Source organism: Peromyscus maniculatus, chromosome 16 (assembly GCF_049852395.1).
Source record: "Peromyscus maniculatus bairdii isolate BWxNUB_F1_BW_parent chromosome 16, HU_Pman_BW_mat_3.1, whole genome shotgun sequence".
NCBI classification, from domain to species: Eukaryota; Metazoa; Chordata; class Mammalia; order Rodentia; family Cricetidae; genus Peromyscus; species Peromyscus maniculatus.
In genome coordinates, this window is record NC_134867.1 from 57431005 (window position 1) to 57453217 (window position 22213).

Here is a 22213-nt window from a genome sequence, read left to right on the forward strand (position 1 = left end):
GAGTTCGTGTTCTTGCTAACTCTTGGGTTCACTTGACATCTGTATCGTGTGTGTGTGTGTGTGTGTGTGTGTGTGTGTGTCTGTGTGTGTGTGTGTGTGTGTGTGTGTGTTTGTGTGTGTTTTGTTGGAGTTCTTCATTGCTTAACCACATTCATCTCTCTGGCATTGTCCCAACTATTCAAACCCACCAGTAACCAGATTTCCACTCTCACAGGACAAGATGTAATTTTTTGACATGTAACTTTTGCTAACATGAGAGTTAGTTTCCAGAGGGCACCTTCCACTAACCTATTAAAATGAGAATTGAACAGCTAGTAAACTGCTTGATAATTTATTATATTCTCCCCCAAAACATAGGTGATAATTTCACCTCTTTTATATTTTACTCCTTTCATGTTTTATAAAATTTGTATTGTGTCATATTTATAAATAATAGTTATACATAGAATATTATGTATAAATGCACAATGCACTATAATTATGAAATGAATCTAATCTTAAGAACTGGTGTGTGTAGATGAGTTTCTAAATGGTCTTATTAAATAAAAAACACAGAGCCAAATACAGGGGTAAGAGCCTTAGCTCAGGGAAGTATAGAAAGCCACCAGCCAACCTCACCTCACCAACTCTGCCCCTTCCAAATGCGAGTTACTTCCTGTCTACCCACGCCTTTATTGCCTTGCTGTTCTGCCCTCTCATTGGCTCTTAGCCCAACTACCTCACTTCCTCTTCCTACACAGCTCTGTCACTTTCTGTCTATCTGCACAGACCTCCAGGTCTCTATGGTTGGTACTGGGATTAAAGGTGTGTGTCACCCCCAGTTGACTCTGTTCCTGAGTGTGGCCTTGAACACACAGAGATCCTGACTGCTAAGGGATGAAGGGTGTGTGCTGCCTGACTTCTTGTTTAAGAATGGCTGGCCTTTTCCCTCTGCTCTCCAAGCAAGCTTTATTTATTAACATACAAATAAAATATCACATTTCAGCACAAATAAAATGTCACCACATTTCCCATTTTTTTGTCTAATAAAAATAAATTTTTTTAAAAAGTTATAACTAATATAAGAAAAACTATATACAGTAAGTACAACAACTATATACAATATATACAAGCAATAAATACACCAACAATATCTAATCCATTTGTACTTACCAATTCAGAGAAAATATATCCTATTTTGGTGAATCCAAAATGTACCTAATTCACTTTCTATCCTATCTTTTATTACCAACAGAAAACTATGTTATGATGTCTTTCAAACTTACACACTTAACACCTCCTAGTGAATTTCTTTTCTGAATTTCTTAACAAGGAAAATTGTTACTACAACTATGTAATCTTCAACTCCCTCAGAGACCCAAGAAGGAAATAATATTACCTAGTAAAACAGGAAATGCAAACAACCAACTTCTAAAAAATGAATTATGACAGAAACAGCCAGCTGCCTGGACAGTTACCCGAGGTTTCTCTGCATGTTGGGGCGTCATCTTCGGCCTACAGGCTTAGTGTATCTGACAGACTCATTTGTGAAGTAGGATGTACTCAAGGCCCACAGCTCGACCTCACATTCGGTGTGAGTATTCCATGTGCCAGATAAACCTGAATTCCACCAGTGTCCTGTCATGACTCAGGATTTTAAATTCTGGATATTGCTGGTGTTTTTGGAATTCAGCTGCCCATTCTTCTTGGCTTGTGAGTGGCTTCATCTCCTTTATTAAATGCCAATCTACCATTGAGAGGTTAGACTCCGTCAACCTCATTACTCCTTCAAGAATAACTGTTTCAGCTACTGTTCCACTGCACACCAGAAGCCATGTTCCATTGCCTGTTCAGCAGCCTTCAAAGGAAGGGGCACTGTACCTTTTCTGGATTGCAAAGCCACTTCAGCGATGGTGCCATATTGTCCTGGCCTCAGAGGACGCCTGTTGCTAAAGCCGCAACCACACTTGTTTTGGCAAGGATTGGTAGTCCTTTGGTTTGTGTCCTGTATGTCCATTTTGGATAAGCATACTGTCAGCAGTCAATTTGAGGGTACTTTGTTGCTCAGTAGCTAACGTTCACCACAATGAAAGTGAATTCTTATACAGTTTCTTCAATGCCCATATCTTCTCTAAAGTAGATTGGTACTGCCAGGAACAGACATGTCTCATAGTCATAAAAAAAGAAAAAGATCTATGTTATTAAAACATTTTAAAAGCCATATTCTATAGATCTCTGAAGGGTTTGAAGATGACCTGTCTATCTAAAATATATCTCTGCTTGACCTTGAAAACATACCTAATATGACTTCAAGTTCGATTGTAATGTCTAACTACTAACTTTCATTTCTTTATATTCTAATAGTTGGTAATAATAACATTCAAGGATTAGCAAATTGCATTACATTGTTAAATGAACTCTATAGATATAATATCCTGAACAAAATTAGAAATACACATACAGCATTTTCTAACAATATCAATCTCAATATATATAATTTGTATATAATATATAAAAATCCAATCTAAGTATTTAAAACTAGTAGTTGTCTTTTAAAAGTAGATTCAATAATCTACCTTTTTATCTATATCATATCTATATCCTCTCTTTTTTCTTTTCAGTGTAGATTAAATAAGCTACTTCTTATCTATATCCTCTTTTTTCTTCTCTCTCTCCTCTCCTCTCCTCCTCCCCTCCCCTCCCCTCCCCGCCCCCCCCCCCTCTCTCTCTCTTTTAGGGGGTGAAAGCCTTAGCTCAGGGAAATATAGAAAGCCACCAGCCAACCTTACCTCACCAACTCTGCAGCTTCCAATTGCGCATTACTTCCTGTCTACCCACGCTTTTATTGCCTTGCTGTTCTGCCCTCTCATTGGCTCTTAGCCCAGCTACCTCACTTCCTCTTCCTACACAGCTCTGTCACTTCTGTCTGTCTGTACAGACCTCCAGGTCTCTGGTGTGCTAGAGATAACGGCATCCACCTGCCTGCTTGTTCCTTATCCCAACACTGTTTCCTCTCCCTCTCTATATATTTTATCACTTTTTTAAAGAATTTTATTTATTACATTTTTAAGAGTTTATGTTACTATTTTTATTTACTACATTTTTTATGGAAACTTATTCTCCTTAGGATGACTGTAATATTTCATCAAACTGAGGGACTGTTAATAGCCACAGCACACAGCTCTGAAAACCAGGAAGTTCCTAGGCAAATCAGAAAACATATATGTGTTGTGTTCTATCTTGCCTACTTTAAAAATTAAATGTTATGTTTTTATGATCTGCCATAACTTATTAGGCAGTACAGTTGGCGTTTGAGTTCATTTTGGCTAAGGTATTTCACTGTGCTCTTCCAGGCTGGATCCAGTCACCAGCTGCTATACTGTGTTGGGTTACGCCATCCAGTGGCGTTTAGTCCTGAGGCGAGGTGGCATTCGAACTCACTTCTTGATGATCTCTGCCTCTTGAACAGACACACAGTATAGTGTTGTTTGTGTAAAGTGTGTGTGTCACACTTTACACAAACAACACTATACTGTTACTCTCCTTCCGGAATGCTTGCTTGGCCTCACAGTGGTCCCAGTGACCCTGCACGGACCTGCTCTTAACAGTGTTGGCGCTAGGACTGCTCCGCTCTCCAGAACCCCAAGGCAGGTTTGTGTTCAGATGGCTGTTGCTAACATGATGCTGGTAGTTGCCAGAGTGGTGGCATTGCCCGACTGCTGGAACATGGCACAGAAGCTCAGTGTTCCACAGGGAGCTTGTGGTTTCGTTGTGACGTGGATTTGCACCTGAATGACCTCACGCAGCTTTCTGCGGTATAGGACAGTGATGGTTTTAATTTGAAACCTGGTGTAAATGTTCACAATGGATTTACCGTTCCAAATAGAGATCCTGTGTTGTGTTTCTGAGATGAAGTCTTGCTCTGTACCTGAGACTGGCCTGGCTCTTGAACTGATTCTCCTGCCTCAGCCTCCCAAATGTGTGTGTCAGGTTGACAACCAAGATTAGCCATCATATGTGGATCCCTTGTCAGATTGACACACAAGTGCATCATTGTTAAACCATAACCCTTCCTTACCTGTCTCCAATATTTCATGTTAATATAAGAATACAAAATAAGGTATAAAAGTCCCACAGTCTAAATCTAACCATTGAAAAGTCCAGGTTCTGTTTTAGAACTCTGTCTCTTAGCTGAGCACTCCTGTGAAGTCAAAAACAGATTCTATATTTGTTGTTCTAAGAGAGCAGGGCCAGAGCACAGTGGGAGTGTCATCTTGCCGATGACCCAGGGCCTTACAAACACTAGGCAAGCACCCTGCCATTGACCTGTACACACAACCTTCAAACATAGTTTGGCTTTTTGTTTGTTTCGAGTATTATTTGTTTGTGTTTTGATTTCAGGGAATCAAGCCCAGCGCTTGGCACATGCTAGGCTAGTGCGCCTCCACTGAGCCAAGTCCTCAGCCTGAATGTAAGGTTTTTTATAGTGGTCATTAAACCTTCATGGCACTATTTTCTTGAGAGTTCTTTTAAAGGTGTGACCTATTACCCAGTGTGGTGGTACATGTCTGTAACCCTGGCACTTTGGAGGCTGAGGCAGTGGAATCCCGAGGATGCATCCACTTGGGCTATATGATGAAACTAGTCTCTAGGAAGTATTCAGCACCTTGAGTTTTCTCATTTATGTTCATTTTTCACATAGGTTGGAGTTGATCATAGGCGTTTCTTTTTGCTGTTTATTTTTTTTAATTAAATGCTATTATACCTTCCATTAGAGACTAATTCAGCCTGAATCTATCTCCATCCCCATTTCTCATCTTTAGTTTTGTTGACTGAACATTCCAGGCTGGCATAACACTTCCTGCGCTTGATTCTGAGTCCACTCACCCATGTATCTATGTCCTGTAGAGGTCGCATGGTTCCCAGAGCATGATTCGCGAACATTGTTGCAGCCTTTGGCTTGCTCTTGCCCTCAGCCCCAGCTTGTTTCTTCTGGTCTTGCCTGTGGACTGGCTCTTCCAGTCTCACCTTTCTGCAGGTCACTGGGAAGCGCTCAGCTGCTGTGCAGCCCACAGCTGGGCCAGGCTGGACCAGACACTCTGCTCTTCCTTCCTGGGGCTGCTGGCCCAGGATCTGTTGGAGAAGAATAACCACTTTCTCTGTCTCTGCCCTGATAAACGCAATTGTCAGCTAAGGGCCTTCCAGATAGATCAACACCCTGGTAAGGTGCCCGGATGGCTGCGTCAGATTCCTGATGTTCCCACACTGTCTGCCACTCCACAGTGCTTGAGAGGCCAAGGCCCAGTCCTCATGTGTGTCCAAGACTCAGCTTCATGCTGAGTTAGGAAGCTGCTGCAGATGTCCTGTTAGGGACCGGATTGCCTGCTTAGCACTCACTGTGCTCCGGCCTGGCAGATGCCTGTCTTTACAAGGCAGAAGTTCAACCAGCATCCAGGAGTTCAGGCCAGCCTGTGTGGCATTCTTCCCCGGTGCCATTAGAAGGTCTGCTTTCTGTTACCTTCTCATTTCTCACCTTCCGTTAGTGATGCATTTGTATTTAAGACCCGAGTGAAGAGCCTTCATGCTACTTGTTGATAGGGCACGTGTGTTTCCTTTCGGTTAGGTTGTGGTTAATTCTGAGGTGTTTGCCATTAATGTCTTCTAATGACAGATTTGGTCACGTGGCAGTGTGGCAGTTCCTCAAGTCAAATTCAAGAGTCCCTTACGGGGGTTTACGGAGAAAAAAGGCCTTTGAATGTATTGGGTTTGAAGGCACAAATACAGAATCTGATCCCCAGCTCTGCCCAAGCTGAGTCAGCAACAGTCAGTGCGGGCTGATGCCTGACGACAGTCCTGCGTGTCGATTCCGCTGGCCTTGCCTCCGAGCCCCCTCCCAGATTACTAGCAAAGCACAAATGTGGATCAGCCTGCGCTTGGCAACTTAGGTTTAACGCAGAGGGGTTTGTCAGCTCTCCCTGCCTGTGCTGTAAGTGTAGCCAAGGAGGAGGACTGGGAGAGCGGCTGTGCAAAGGCGGGGGGTGTCAGGAGGGGTTCACGGCCTGGTAGACGCTGCGTTCGCTCATGCTGCCTGTTTGCTTTCGTTAATGATGGCTAAGGGTGTGAACTGCAGGGTACTCCTGCTCATGCTCCTGTCTGGTTTTCGCATCTGTCCCGCACCCTCATCTGACTGCAGATGGCCATGGACGGGAATAGGTCAGGACAAGAAAATACAGTCCGAAGTAAGCTATTCACAGGAGTGCCTCACCGAAGGGACATGGCTTTCTGGCCATTTTTCTGTGGTGTTGGTTTTTATTATAGGAAGGTTAATCAAAGGCACATCTTCCTAGCCACGAGAGCAAAACAAGACTTTCAGCAAATGCAAAGGCCAAATCCCTCCTACCCCTGATGTTGTTTTCTTTTTGTTTTTGTGCCTGTGTGTGTGTTTGTTTTTGATTGTGTACGCATTGCTGTGTGCTTTGTTGATGGAGGTGACTCACTCACTTTCCCCTCTGACTGACGGCTTGTCCAGATGAGAGTGAGAGCTTTGTTCGGTAGGTCCAGCAAGAGTCCAGAGAGCTGGAGCGAAGAGCCTGGTGAGGAGGAGCCTTGGACTCATGAGTGCTGCTGCCCTCCGCCCGCGCCCCCTCTTCAGGAACCCCCCCCCCCCCCCGTGCTCTGCAGCTGGTGCATGTGCAAGCGTGAGTGCACACACACACACACACACACACACACACACACACACACACACAGCTCCTGCACACCTGTCGCTTTCCCAGGAGGTGGCACACCCATGCCTGGCAAAGGCCTCTAGTTTCTGTTGGTTGCCTTGCAAAAGCTCGCCAGGATAGAACATGCAAAGGAAGCTTGGCCAGAGATGATCTGTGCTCTGGAACTCCTGTTCCTTAGAGTTTGGCCTCATTCCCAAGCTCTGTCGGTTCGGCTCCTGGAGGGTGAATTGTTCATCTAACTGGTGCTCAAACAACAAATGCACGTGTTTTGAAAAGAGTAGCGGGAAGGGAGAGGGGTACAAGTTGCTGGGCTGCCCTGTGATAGTTAAAACAACCCCAGCCCTCTCCACCCCCACCCCCACCCTCCCAGGATCCCAAGTGGCTCCCAGAGCTGCAGATACAAACACGAAGATATTCTGGTCAAACATTCACAAGATGCTAAGCAGACAAGAGGAAGATGGGTGGCACCTTGGCGTTAGTCCTGGGCCAGGGTGAGCAGGAAGGGTCTCCGTGGGAGGAAGTGATCGTCTCTGATGTTTGTCAAGATTCCTGTCTGTCAAATGCGCTGCAGAGGGTGCAGACCGGTGGCTCCCCTTTGTTTAATCTTTCCTCATAGATTTTTAAATCCTTCAAGGCTCAAGCCAAGTCCATCCTGAGGAAATACATTTTCCACATTTTAATTTATCTGTAGTAAACCTCGGGGTAAATCACAGGTTTATTTCTGTGTGTAAACGTTTCTCGGTCAGTTTTCTTCCAGGATGGCAGGTATGAGGCTGCATGTGGCATTGTGGGACAGCAGGACCGTTTTGTGGGTCTGCACGAGCCTCCTACCTGCGAGCTCACTTCCCAGCATCCATCACACGCTCCTTTTTGGCTTCTCTGGAGGTAGAAATTCTGCAACAGCTTGTTCCAAGGGGAGTGCATGCTGCTCATTGGCAAAGTGAGCAGGCAAAAGAAAAAAAATTAAACACAAAGTGCCGTTGATATATCCATGTTTCTAATCTGTGGCAGCCCAGAAAACATCACTTCAGCATTTCTACAAGCTCAGAGAACTTAGCCAGTATTTTTCCCCCTTACAATGTAAAATATTTGTGTGTTAAACAAAGCAGTAATTTCCCATCCTTTCCAAATGATGCCTAGCCACAGTGAGGGAAGCGGAAACGTATTTTGGTTTTGAGAGGTAGTGCACAGCCCTGGAGAGCTTGGGTAGGAAAAGTGTGACATTCAGCCTCCCCTAGCAGCTGGTAACAGTTCATACCAAGGTCTGCCCGATGTGAAAGGGCTCTGTACTGGTGGACAGACGGACGGACGGACGGACGGGGCCACACACACACACACACACACACACACACACACTCCAGCCTTGCCCTCTGGTACCTGCAGCTACACCCAGTCTGGCATTCTCCTGGCTGGAAGATGAGTGTGGCTTCCATTTTCTAACGATACAGGTCTTCAGTTCCTCTAACACATTTGAAATGAGGTCCTTCCTCCTCTCCTTCCATATTCAAGGAATATGGGAACTTTGGGAACTTGTCAAATGTCCTTCCCCCCTGACTTTTCACCCTCTCTTATCTAAGGAGGTACATCGTTCTGTTTAAGCTCCTGCCACCCTCATCTCTCTCTCTGGTACCTGTCTGTGTGTCTGTCTTCATTGTGTTGTCCACTGAAGTGAGAGTCAGACACCTGGTTCATTTCTGGCCTTCTTTTCTGGAGCTCAGTGAACTGTCACTGCTAGAAACCTGCACACAGCAGCCACAGCCTCTGGAAAAGCTGTTGGCATTGACCTGCTATACTGAGGACTCCAGACTGGGGGGCTGCAGAGCTTTGTGAACTAACTAAAGTCTAGAAGAAAAAGGTGTCCAAATCCGTTTTGCTACATTTTAGGAAATGATGGTTAAATGAATAGTACTTAGAACCAAGGTCTTCCTGAACTTTCCTGAGTGTTTTTCTAAAATGGAGTAAGTCACTGGTGTGGAAGGGGTGTTAGGTCTCTTTCCCTATCTTCTGATAACCTGAAACCCGGAGTATCATGATGTGTTGATTGATTATAGCCGGTAAGTCTGGTACTAATCAGTTCCATCACTTATATTCATTCACACGCTTGCACCTTGGATTTCTCTTCCATAGCAGGATGATGTGGGTTGTCATTGACTAATGAAGAGCAGAATTGATTCCGGCACGAGACAAACGGAATGCCGACACCAATCCTGAAATGCATTCATCTTTAATAATCCACATCTGCATGTTTATAAATGGTATAACCAGAGGTTGTTAGTGTTGACATTCTCCCATCCAAACGCAAAGTGACATCAGGGTTTGTACTTGCAAACAGCTTTAAATGCACACAGCAGAATGCCAGGAGTGTGACCTTGCTGAGGATGCAGTGCTGCTGCACAGGAGGGTCGGATTGCATTCTGGATGCTGTCTCGTCTGTCAGGTGTATCCTGTGGCTGGCAGGCCAGCCAGCCCAGCAGCTCATGTCCTTCCTTCGTGTATCACCTTCTTGCTTCATTCATTCCACAGAGTAGAGACTGTAGACTGTAGACTGTTTCTGGAAACCTGGGGAAATGCACTAAGCCTGCATGTAGAGGCCATGTTCTCATGATGTGAGAAAGATATGAAGTACATAAATGAGTCCTCTTAGTCTGGGAAACATCTCAGCAGTTAAGCATTTGGACTGAAGTTCAGATCCCCAGAACCCAGAGCAAGCCAGCTAGAGAGATTGATAGACAGGCCCTGCCCCAATGAATAAGGCAAGCACATTATAATTATTTTGCTTCGTTTTTAATGTTAATCTCTTAGTATGCCTAATAAAGGAAAACTTTATCAAAGGCCTTTATGTATAGGGAAAATATATAAGGTTCAGGGTTCTCTGCAGTCCTGAGCATCTGCTAGAGTTTTTGAAGTGTATCCTCTAGTGGAGAAGTCTTGTCTGGAACTTTGTAAGATTAGGATGTGTGGTTTTAAGTGTAGTGGGAAATGACTAAAAGGTGAGTATGTAGGAATATCATGATCCCATTTAGGCTTTAAGGGGTCATTCTGGCTGCTTTGTAAGGGGTAAGGACAGAATCAGGGCCTGCAGGCCATGGCAGGGTCCTCAGGAAGGGTAGTCACGGTGGGTGTTGGGGGGCGGGTAGTAGAAGATTGGGGTGAAGAAATAGAGAGCAGTAGCTGTGCATCATAGACGATGAAGGAGCAAGTGGGAGGAAGGGAAGCCTAGCATCTGGTGTTGACCCTGTTCCATTTGACCATTGTTAGTGGTTCTTCCTATCACTCAGAGGAAGGTGGATTTTATTTCTTGTTTGTTTTTTTGTTTGTTTGTTTGTTTGTTTGTTTTTAAACCAGAAAGTTAGGTGTAAGAACCTGAATGCAGGGCCTGTATTTCAGTGAAAATTCTAAGCGCAAGCCTGTGGGGTTTGACATGAAGTGTAGAAGCGCCTCGCCTTGTCAGCATCTGCAGGCTTGTGGACAGGCAGACTGGGGGCCCCCGCTCTCTCTTTCCTATTCAGATGCCTGTGGCTCTAGCTACCCGGAGCCTCTGGGCCGGGCCCCAGAAGTGCTAGAGTCACTCTCCGCCATGGGTCTTCCCTCACTCTCCTTTAGTCTCTAGGTGATTACTATTCAGTTATTGCTCCCTGAAAAGCTTGGGGATAAAGAGCCCACTTAGAGACAGACTGTTGCCAGTTTTGTTTTTAGTTTTGTTTTGTTTTCTGCCCTTTCTAGAGCTAGGTTATGAAGTCGGTTTGTAGTGCCGCCGCCGCAGTTCAAGGCTCTGATAGGATACAGTTACACTCTCAGGCCTGAATCAGTTAGTGTTGTAATCCCCATCTTCACGGTTATTACTTGGAGTCCATTCCACCACCCACCCACCACCCAAAAAAAAAACAGAAATACATCCCTTTTGGAGAGTTGAACTCTGTCCGTCCTCAGAGTTGCTCTGTCTCCTTCTCTTCTCACCCCTCCCCTCTCCTGCCTTCCTCTTCCCTCCCTTCCTCTCTGTGTTCTCCCTTAGAAATGGTCATGGAACAGATTTCCATGTTTCTGTACTGCTAACTATGGCTGTGCGCAAGATCTTTGCCCACAAAGCTGAATGAAGTTAATGTGCTAACTCCTTTACCTGGCATCGGCCATCCATCTCCAGATCAGCTGAGGTCTCTTCCTCCTCACTAAGTAGCTACTGACACCTCTTCCATACAGGGCCAGTTGTGGGAGAACAGTGCCTGGCCAGCAGGGGGCGCTCAATAGATGTTGGCCAAATTTAAGAATGCCAGTTCTGAAAGAGGGAAAAAAGAAGTCCAAGAAAAGACACCTCTGAAGTTGATTCCATAGCTAACTTTCTTCCTGCACTTGTGTAATCTTGGTGCCTTGGTATTTTTTCCTATCATTTGATCATTCTTTTCCCTTCTTAAAAGAGACTCAACTATGATAGATCATTCTGTTTAAAAACCTAGTTGTGAACTTGTTGATGTGATCCAAGTCTTCATGTGTGAAGGCCCTTGCCTAAGTCTGATCCTTCACACAGATGCATTAGCATGTGTAGTGAAATATTAGCTAGTGACTAATCTATACTTTAGCAACAGGTGAGTAACACGCTCCAGATATTTGGAAGAGATATTTCCAAAGCGTGCTTGATAAATAACTAGCTAATGTGCAAAGTAAGCATTGATGGTGAATGCATGAAACTGTAGACCAGAATGTCTGTCTTCCTCTCCATGGCCTATTGGTCTTTGTCATGCATCCTCCAATTGTTCCCTATATCCGAGCCTCTGGGTAACCTGGGCACAGCTCACAGAGTTCTGACGGCAGTGTGGTCAAGAGCAGAGCCATTGCTCCAGTGCGGCTGCCTCCCCTGTAGCCTGCGCTGGATGGCTCAGCACACCGGAAGCCCCCTCAGCAGACTGCACTGGTGAAGGCTTCAGTTACCCGTTGCCTTAGGGTTCACTGTACACCTCCCTTCACTTGAAAAGCCGTTGATTGAAGTACCAAGCATACGGCACACTAGGAGCGGGGACATCAGAACACATCACTCAGATATTTATTAGCTTTAAATGGGAGCAGTGGGGTGTTGGGCAGACCCCATTGGTCTGCGAGATTTCAGTCAGCAGCTTGAAGTTGAGTTTCCAAAAGCAGTACAATGCTTTAGCTTTCACTTTACTTCTAAAGGTAGTTTTGGAGCTGGGAATGTAGTGGCTCAGTTGGTCTAGTGTTTGCCCAGAAGGAGTCAAACCCTGGCTCCAGCACCATGTAAACAGGGCATGATAGTGCATGCTTGAAGCTAGCCCTTGGGATCAAGCTTCAGCTCCATTGCAAGTTGAAAGCCAGCCTGGACTACATGAGACCCTGTCTCAAAAAAGAAATAAAGAGCTCATTCAAATGCCTGTCCCATAAACATGAAGACCTGAGGTTGGACCCCTCGGGCCCATGTGAAAAACTGAGTTTGGAGGCACACGTCTGTAATGCCAGCACTGACGAGGCAGGGACCGGTGGACTCCTGGAGCTGACTAGCCCTCCATCTTAGCTGAATCAGTATGCTCAAACTTTAGTGAGATACCCTGTCTAAAATAATAGGTGTAAAAGTACAGACAGCCTCTGGTATACCCCGGCATATGTGTTCACACACGTACACATTACCCCAGACCAACTCAGTCAATGTATTCACACACGTACACATTACCACAGACCAACTCAATGTATTCACACATGTACACATTACCACAGACCAACTCAGTCAATGTAGTTCACACGCGTACACATTACTCCAGACTAACTCAGTCAATGTAGTTTTACATCATGAGTATAGAAGTTTAAGTTTTATCACAAAAATAAACTTAGTGTAGTTGAAATGCAATAAGTTTTTAAATTTTTCAGAAACGTGGTTAATTTTACACATAAATTGATTGATTCTGTATTTAACGAGATAATTCTATACTTAATGGACTAGACACCATGGTTCTTAGTAGTTGTTTATTATGTGTCTGCATGTGGCCGAGGACACATGCACGGCACACGTGCGGAGGTCAGAGGTAACTGCAGAGCCGGTTCGTTCTTTCTCCCTTTCCCCAGCTGGAGAACTCAGACTCGGCTTACGCAGCAAGTGTCTTTACCTGAGGAGCCCATTTGTCGTCCAGTACTGTGTTCTAATCTGTTGCTCTCCTTCCTGAGATTCTGATGCTCCCAAACCATACCTCCTTTCCTCCAGCCTGACTCATCCAGGAGTCGTCACCATGCCTACTGAGCGAGTGGTGTGTTAAACATGGCCTCTTGTGTCTGCAGCACCCCCGCCCGCCCCGGTCACTCTCTTGAGGTGTCTGGGCTGCTAGGTGTACAGTGACTCTGAGGGCAAACCCGTCCCGCACTGGCATCTTCATAGCTGCTCATGTTTGCAAGCAGAATCGTCACAAAGCGTTGGGACCCAGGCCGAGCAGTGTCGCAAGGAAGTGTGGAGCAAGAACACCTTTGATTAAAGGAGAGTACCTGGCTCTCGGGGCACCTGTCTCCATCCCGCGGCAGAGAGCCGGATCAAGGGGAAGAAAGGAAGCAGGCAGGCCCTCAACTAATCTTTCTCCTGGGGGTCCAGGTGGACAAATTGGCAACCCCATTCACAGTTTTTTTTCTTCTCCTTGTCCCTTTTGTATCATAAGAACTGCTAATCGGATCCATGCTGCTGCAACTGTGGATAGTTATTAGCAGAATAAAGGCAGATTTCTTCAAAAGAACGGGTGGGGGGAACGGCCGCACGAAATTGCAAGGTTGTTAGAATCTTAAATGCACAGCGGTCGATTTCCCCCTTATTCTGAATTACACGATGAATGCGAGTCTTTCATCTGTCACTAGACCCGTCTCCTCACAAGGCAGCCAAATATTAAGCTTCTCAAACAAAAAGAAAGGAATCTTAGGAAGAGGAAAAATATTGAAGAGGAATAAGAATGGGTAAGAGAAGGGGAAAATTAGGTTTTGTTTCTATTAATTTGTCCTGGTGAGAGAAATATAAACTGCCTGCTCTGTTTGGCTCCCCGCTCTCCACCCCCACCCCTACCCCTACACACACACTTCAAAGCAAGGATTAGAGCAGATTTAGTGGGCGGAGCTTCTGCATTTCATGTCTGGAGTTGTGCATGAGTCAGACTTGGAGCTACCCACTTTTTAAATAGACATCAGGATGCCACCTTCCTGGGTGAGCAGCATTATACCCAAGCACGTTCTCCGGCCCGGCCCCCAATGCACTCTTCCAAATGCAGACTTTGAGTCTCCTACCCCAGCTTGAAAGCTTTGGAGAAGGATGTATTTTGATGAGAATACAATCCTGTTTTCAGTGTGGCAGTTTAGTCAGTTGAATGCATTATTTGACGCCCACAAGGAATATCTCCCAAACTGACTCCCCAAGACAGACGTGGCCCCTCTTATGCCTGATTATCCCGCCCTCTCCCCACCCCACTTCCCCCATCCCACCCCCCCACCCCACCCCCCGTTGATATCATCACACTTGGTGTTACTGAGGAAGCCGATGAACATGCTTCCACATTTGCCTTTTCTTCAATGGCGACTTTTTGTTTTCTGGACACACTTTTCCTCTTTCACCAGTTACTGAGAGGAAAGAGCACAGAAACTGAACAGAGCTGCCATGCTGCCTACCTGGCCAGGGTGAGCCACGGGACTCATGCCCGTCAGCAGGGGAGGCTGCACTGAAACCTGGCCTCAGTAAAAGCAGGGGCTGCACCTGCCCTCAAGTCCCGGCACCGCGCGATAGTCCAGACCAAGGGTGACAGTCTCATGCTGGTGACCTGCCAAGGAAATGCTCTCAGACTTGGTCTGTCTTTAGTCAGAGCACAACGTGACCTAAGCAGTCAAATCTGCAGCCTGTGTTTGGCCTTCAAGTCTCAGGTTGAGTTTACCTCATGCCTTGCAAGACCTTCGTAGTTTCTGTGCCTCGGAATCTCTGTGTGAAACTGTCCACACTGGAGGGCTCGGAGAATCAGATGAGCGCCTGTTAAACCGACTTCAGGCTGCAAATGGAAAGCGTACTTTCATTAATCAGTTCAAGGGCGCCTCAGTAGGCGGAGGTGTTTGCTGCCCAGCCTGGCGACGAAGCTCGCGGTCCCCCTGACCCACACGATGTAGGCAGAGAACCAACGTGCAAGTTGTCCTCTGACTGCCACAGGTGCATCGTGGCACCTCTGTGCCCCCACCAACCCAGCAGGCACACTAAATACATAAATAAAATGTGACTTTAAAAAAAGGTAGTAATAGGAAAAAATCTGGTTTGAATCTAGAAGGCCAAGTGAATAATGGTGTATTATCACATTTTTATTTATTTATTTATTTATTTTTTTGAGAAAGGGTTTCTCTGTGTAGTTTTGGTCCCTGTCCTGGATCTCTCGCTCTGTAGACCAGGCTAACCTCGAACTCACAGAGATCTGCCTGGCTCTGCCTCCCGAGTGCTGGGGTTAAGGCATGTGCCACTGCCACCCGGCCACAATTTTGTTATTTAACTGAGAAAAATAGCACTGCAAATCAAAGCGCAGGTGTTTGTGGGACTCTGGCAAGAGGCTGGATTCTTACCGAGTCAGTGCGCAACAGGCTGGCTGCCGCCCTCCCTCTGCCAGCTGATGGGCTTTGTGTCCAGTCAGCCCTCACGTCTAGTCAGAGCTACGGACACTCACCTTTTCAGAAGCTGCGGTGGCCCCGGAGAATGTGTTTCTTCCCTTCTCACTGCTATCTATGGCTGAAAGTCACAAAACTGCCCCCAGTTTTCACATTTTGAAAGAATGGTATAAGTGCAGTATGGAAAAAAAAAAAACAAAAAAAGAGTCTGAAAGATAGACTCTGATTGCAGTTTTATGCAAGAAATCCATCCTCCCCTTTACAGATTTCCTATCCTATGATTTCGGGCCAAAGGAAATGCAGAAGGGAAGAGAGGTGAGGTGAGATGGCTCAGCAGGCAGAGGCTCCCACCAGGCCTGGTGACCTGAATCTGTGCCCAGAGCCCACAGGGTAGAGAGAGAACCAGCTCTTGGAAGTTGCACTCTGATATCCATCTGTGCATCCTTGGAGCGCATGTATATGTGTGTGCATGCACACGAGGTTGGGGGATAAAGCAGAGCGATGTCCACATAATGGTTTGTAAGTTCTAAGATAAACTTGGAGTAGCTAGGTTTGATATGTAAAGAGTTTAAACAAAACACCCCAAATAGCAAACTCTGAGTATTCCTAATAATATTCTACTAGTAATCAAGAAGATTGGTTTTCCAATAGCCAAAATGATATACAAATCCCAGCAACCCAGGCAGTTTTGTTGGGTAGTCGCCCCTAGGTTCTCAGCACACGTGGGTGCTTAGTGACAAAGTCTTGAATTCCGCCAACAAGCTCCTGGGCTGGTGAGGCAGCTCATTCGGGGAGGGGGGGGGGCATCGCCTGCTACTAAGGCTGCTGCCTGAATTGATCCTTGGGACCCACATAGTGGAAGCCGAGGGCCAACTCCTGGAAGTTGTCCTTTGATTTCCAGACATGAGTCATGGAACGTGTGTGTGGGTACACACACACACACACACACACACACACACATACATACGTACTCACATACACATCCATACGAATATTCTCTCTCTCTCTCTCTCTCTCTCTCTCTCTCTCTCTCTCTCTCTCTCTCTCACTCACTCACTCTCACTCCCCCCATCCCCCTGCCTCTGAGAGGCTGGGTGGTTTGTTTTCCGAGGGTGCTGTGGTTCAGTTCTGATCTTGTCTGCTGTAGACACAGAGTCACTATGGCAGTCTGCTCACTGCTTATCATTTGCCATCCCAACACAACACTGGTCGGAATAATCTGCGCAGTGAGGTCTCATCGGTCGGTTTTATTTTCAATTTTGTTTGATCTAAGAGCTGAGAAAATAATTTAGCTCTTAGACCTGCACTTGCTGGGATTACCAGGGAGACGGTAGTGAGCTTGCCCGAAGGCTGGCTTGCAGAGGACTTAAGTCATTGTGTGACTTCTGGGGAAAAGGGAACAAGCATCAGTTAACCCCAGAGAGGCCACCAACAGCAGACCAAAGAAACGATTCCACCAAGTGTGGTTCAGTGAACTGGTGAGCTTATTGAGGTGACTTCTAGGAGCATGGTGACTCGGAGGCAGCCAAAAGCTCCTCCCAGCATGTGTGATAGCTTACAAAGCTGAATCCCTGAAGCTCTGTGCACAGCTTACAGGCAACTCCATGGGGCAGTCTCCTCTCTCCCAGGAATCCTTTACTACTTTTCCAGCCTTGGGAAGGGGCCTTGTAAATCCCAGGACTCTTGGAGATCAGGAGGCATCATTAGCTTTCTGAGTCTTCCAACTGCGCAGCACACTGCTGTGTGGGATTCATAGCCTCTGTTGAATATGGGAGGGTGTGTCAGGCTGCTGTCCATGCTGTTCTTATGAAGCACTGCCTGATGGGTACTGGCCTTTCAGCACACTGTCCTGCCTGGTTCCTTCCTTACAGAACCGTTTATAAAGGGCCAGCTAACTGTGCCCGTGGACGATTCCAGGGCATCACAGTGTCATAAATAAAGTTCTATTTTTACCATTTCATGCATCATCAGTGGCTGCATTTAAACTATCCACAATCACTGAGTTAAGTAGTTGTGGCAGAGAACATATGGTCTGCAAAGCCTAAAATATTTACTATCTGCCAGTTTATAAAATAAAAAAAAAAAGATTGCCTAATCCTGATTTAGAATAACAAGATAAAATTGCATGATTACTGTTAACTCATAGAAATCTAATTAGCTGTTAGTCTGAGTTTGCTTTCTAGAATGAGCAGTCATGTATTTGTTTGTCAACAAATAAGTATCGAATGCGTACTGTGTGTGTGGTTCTGGAGATGTAGCAAAGAATGAGGCAAACAGGTCTCTGTTCTTGTGGGATTCGCACTGTAAAGAGATGTGCCGTACAGTAAACACAGAAGGAAACTGAAAAAGAGTGAGTATTAATGCCAGCGTTCATCAGGGAGAAATGTGCAGTTTTAGAGCGCCAAAGCCGATCCTCGCCACATCTTGCTGCTGTGCGTGCTGAGCTACTGCATTAGTTGTTTTTCTTGTTGCTGTAACAACATCCTTTCCAAAAGCAGCCTCAGGAGGCAGGGTCCGAGTTCTGGCTCCGAGTGGGTGTGCTCTGTCCTGGCTGGGAATGCATGGTGGCAGGAGCGTCAGGCAGCTGGTCACATGGCATCCACAGGCAGAAAGCAGAGAGATGAGTGCCGCTCAGCTCCCCTCCCCCTTTCTGTTCTGTCCTGGACCCCAGCCCCATGAATGGTACCACCACACTTAGGGTGTGTCTTCCCACTTCAGTTCATGTCATTTAGAAAACCCCTCATGGACAGGCCCAGAGGTTGGTTTCCATAATGGTCAAAATGAGTCATATCAACACCACAGCTACATACATATTATTAACTAGTCCTTTCACTATAAAATATGCTTACTAGATGTGTGCCAGGTTGTCAAAATGTACATATTAGCAAATTTTTTCTAAATTCTGTATGGAGTTGCAATATCTTGTTTATTCTACTAAAAATACTTTTTTATCGGCTGTCTTACGCTGTTTTTAATTAGAAAATTTACCCTCAAAATGTAGTTAGTGTAGATTTAGAAAGGAAACATAGCACCAGAATCTAGTTGTATGTTAGCTAAATGTAATTTATCCCAGAAAGTCGGAATGGTTCAATAGTAACACTTGTACTAATATTATAGACCATGAAAATAAAATGTAAGAGGGAATGTAATCTTTAACAAAAATCTGATCCCCAATCATGACTTTAAAAAGAAAGAAGGAGATAGCAATCGGTCATCAGATGTTTCTAGTTGTGGTTATATTGTGGACAACCTTGCAAGGCATTTCCTTTTATACAAGTGAGGCAAGGATGACCACTTCCATTAATATCAACAATGTTCCAACGATAGCAGTCAATGCAGTTAAACAAGAGAATTCAAATAAGGGCATAAGAAGAAGTATAGGAAAAGATACAGCTATCTCCAGTGCAGTTAGTCTGATAGGGTGTCCAAAATTAGACCAAATATATATATGACAGATTCGTAAGTGAAATGATAGCCGGTCAAGTCACTAGAACAAGGGTGGGATTTTTTTTTTTTTTTTTTTTTTTACAAATTATTTCTTCACATTGTATTTGTGTGGGTATTTGCCTGCATTTGTGTCAGTATGCCACATGTGTGCCAGGGTCCACAGAGGTCAGAAGATGCCATCACAGCCTCTGGAACTGGAGTTGACAGGCCACTGGGAGTAGGAGGCAGTGGCTCTGTGCACATTTTTAACTTGGGCTTTTTAAACTATAGAAGCATCTCACAGTGCCAGAACAAGTGCTGCCCGGCACGGTGTACAAATGGAATAGCAACACTAATTAGTTGCTTTATGTGTGTAACTTAAGGAAATTAATTGACTTAGATTAATTTGGGTTTGTTACTGGGCGAGGTTGGGAGCTTTAAATTTCTCCGGTCTGGGACTGGAATTGGAGATGTGTATATAAGCTAATCTTTATACATGTAAACATCAGCACATAGGTTCATGTAGTACATGGGTTAGGGTGTGCCTCTGTCCGCTGGGAGAGCTGGAAGCATTAGAATACCATTAACTGTGAGCCTCCCTGACACCCAGAGCTAAGTTGGAGAGCATTGTCACCAGAAACGGGAGCCAGGACTTCTAAAAGTAGCAGATCGATCCCAGGACTGATGCAAGACAAATCCAAGATGAGCCTGAAGCCTCTGGTGGTCCTAAAAATAAGGACGTATTTAATGAAAAGAGGACACCCTGACAGTGGAGCACAGGAACTAACTCTAGAAGCCCAAGTCGGGGAGACGCTGCTCCCAACTTTATTCAGATCACAGCACAGGCCACTTCTGTTGGTTGTGGAAATAAGTTAGCTTTTCATGGCTGTGACAAATCCAACAAAAATTAATAGGGGAAAGGTAGATGTTGGACCTTAATTTGGGAAGTTTAGATCTATGGTAAGGTGCCTGTTGCTTTGGGCCAAAGTTGGGTATTATATCAACATGGGTTAGAACATGGCTGCTCATTTGCTGGTGGCCAGGAAGCAAAAAAAAGAACAGGAGGCATGCATCTTCGGATTCCCTTAGTAGCTGTTATCCCAACAACCAAGACCTTCCACTAGGCTCTACCTCTGAGAGTCCACTACTTCCCAGAGACCAGGCCTTTAAAGCTTGAGTTTGGGGAACATTCCAGATAAATTTTTTTAGAAAAAGGGGCTAGGAGGATGGCTCAGCAGTTTACCACAAAAGCCTGAGAGTTGGAATCACAATCCCCAGAGCACACTTAAAAGCCAGCAGGGATGTGGTTGGTAGCCCACCTGCAGTCACAGTGAAGGAAACACTGGATTCCCCAGCAAGCTGGCTAGCTAGACTAGCTGAATCAGTGTGCTCTATGAGACACTGTGCCTCAGGATATGGGTGGAGAGAAATCAAGGAAGACACCTATGTCTACTTCTGTTTTCCACATACATATGCACATGTACACTAATGCACATGACAGTTGTTTTGATTAAAAATAAAACCCACGATAGGAAGTGAAGCCGTCAAGTTCTGAAGAATTCCTATCTGTCCCTTAAGTCAGTTCACATCATAGGGGAGCCCTCTTTGGAGGTCTGTGGAACCATCTCCTTTTTGATCCTGTCCAAGTCCACTAACATGCTACAGAAAAACAGAACCCTTTGTCTCTCCACATATGGCTACATGTAGGAGGAACAAACAGTCTGTCACCTTCCTGCCATGTTCCTTAGAAACAAGGTGTGGTCCTTCCCTCAGTGAACAAGAGGGTGCTATGAGGACATGGGTTTCCTCAGATTGAAATCCAGTTAACACACATGGAAGTCTAGGGGGAAATAGGAAGTTACCATTAGCAGATAAATACCCTTGTGGTTAACCTCATAGGCAGGATCTTCTAATAGGTGCTGAAATTAGCAGGTGAAAGTTGAGGGAGATGTGGGACTTGGATCAACCTCAAAGGGGATATGAACACCCCAAAGCCAACCCCAACCAGATCATGTAGTCAACATGAACACCAGAAATGGAATGTGCCGGTGTCCCATCCCCATGATAGGATGATGATAGGATGAACAGAAAAGGATGTGGTATTTCTCACACATGTCCCAAATTGTATGTCCTTGTTTTTAGTGATGAAAATGTCTTACCCAAATCTGACTGGGAAGCACCATACAAAACAACTCATTAGTTCACTTCTGGAGTGTCAAGGTTATACGGCATCAGGGGAGATGGCTAAGGGGACAGTAGGGGACATGTCTAAAAGAAGCATTGGATGCTCCTAGAAATAGGACATTTACTGGAAAAGTTGACAAATTCAAATAAGGTCTGTAGGTAGATAATAACTACATAATTATGTTGTAGTTGCATAAGATGTAGCCATGAGGGGAGGTAGAGTTCCGGGTATAGGGTGCCATACTGTTCTTGGTGTTTCAACTAAACAAAAGTAGAAACTGAGGTAACTTGGTGGTGCCTCGCTACATTGTTCTCCCTTTTACCCGGAAATGTTTCTGCAGCTGTTAGTTAATAAGGACAGAGGTGTAAATGGTGGCTTCATCCTCGTTGACAGTGCTGTTGTCCAGGTGTATTTCCCATTGTGCTTATGTCATTTCAGATACAGATGAGGGCAAACACGGGCGTAACAAGGCTTTGAATTACGGTTAAATTAAACTATGGAGGTTAGAGTTCCTCCTAAGGTTGATTTCTCTACCTTACATGGCCATGTCCTCCTCTGAAATAATTACCAAACTCTAAAAAGTTTTACTTAAAATCAGTATATATGAAACCCCACAGATCTGAAGGTGTTTACTTAATTCAGTTCATCAAAAGGCTCTGGATTTCCTCCTATGGACTGTGGACAGAATGAATTCTCCTGTGTTACGTTTCACATGTATGATTTCTGGGTCACCTGCTATAACAGTAGTTATCCCTGCGTGCACACAGCATGTTATTCCCAAGTGACCACAGTTACGTAATAGTTACGGAAGAGGCTAAAAGGGTGAAAGCAGGGAACCTGAAGTAACTTAGGTTTATTTTTCTTCAACATGTAACAGCTGTTTATTTTGTTAAAAGGGTAAATTTAATGCGTGCAAGCTTCAATGCTTTGAAGGCGCATCACCGTTACATTGCACCAGGTTGCGGTGGATGTGTTGGCTGTGGCGATGCTGTATGCATGATGGGATGGGTTTCTTGCAGTCCTTTTGTTTTTGCTTGGTGCATTGTACGGAAGAGCAGAGCCTCAGGCATGCGCGGTGGAAGCCATACTGCCCTGAGTTGACATAGAATTGCTGTTTGTTTTCTCGGTGTGAGCCTATGAATCCAGCCTGTCATGCAGAGGCAAGCATTATAATATAAACCCTTACTGTCTTTGCGGCAGCTCATTCCCCGGTGACACTTTTAAAAGTCTGGGTTTGGCTGCAGAGCGCTTTAAATTTCTCAATGGACTATAGATTGGGGCCATTGGGCATTTC

The 22213-nt window shown here is 45.2% G+C and overlaps 1 protein-coding gene across 5 annotated transcripts in view; it reads left to right on the forward strand.

Moving 5' to 3' along the window:
- Arid1b (AT-rich interaction domain 1B) overlaps window positions 1–22213 on the forward strand; it is a 377401-nt gene that overhangs the window by 269948 nt on the left and 85240 nt on the right. The gene's annotated exons all lie outside the window — the stretch shown is intronic.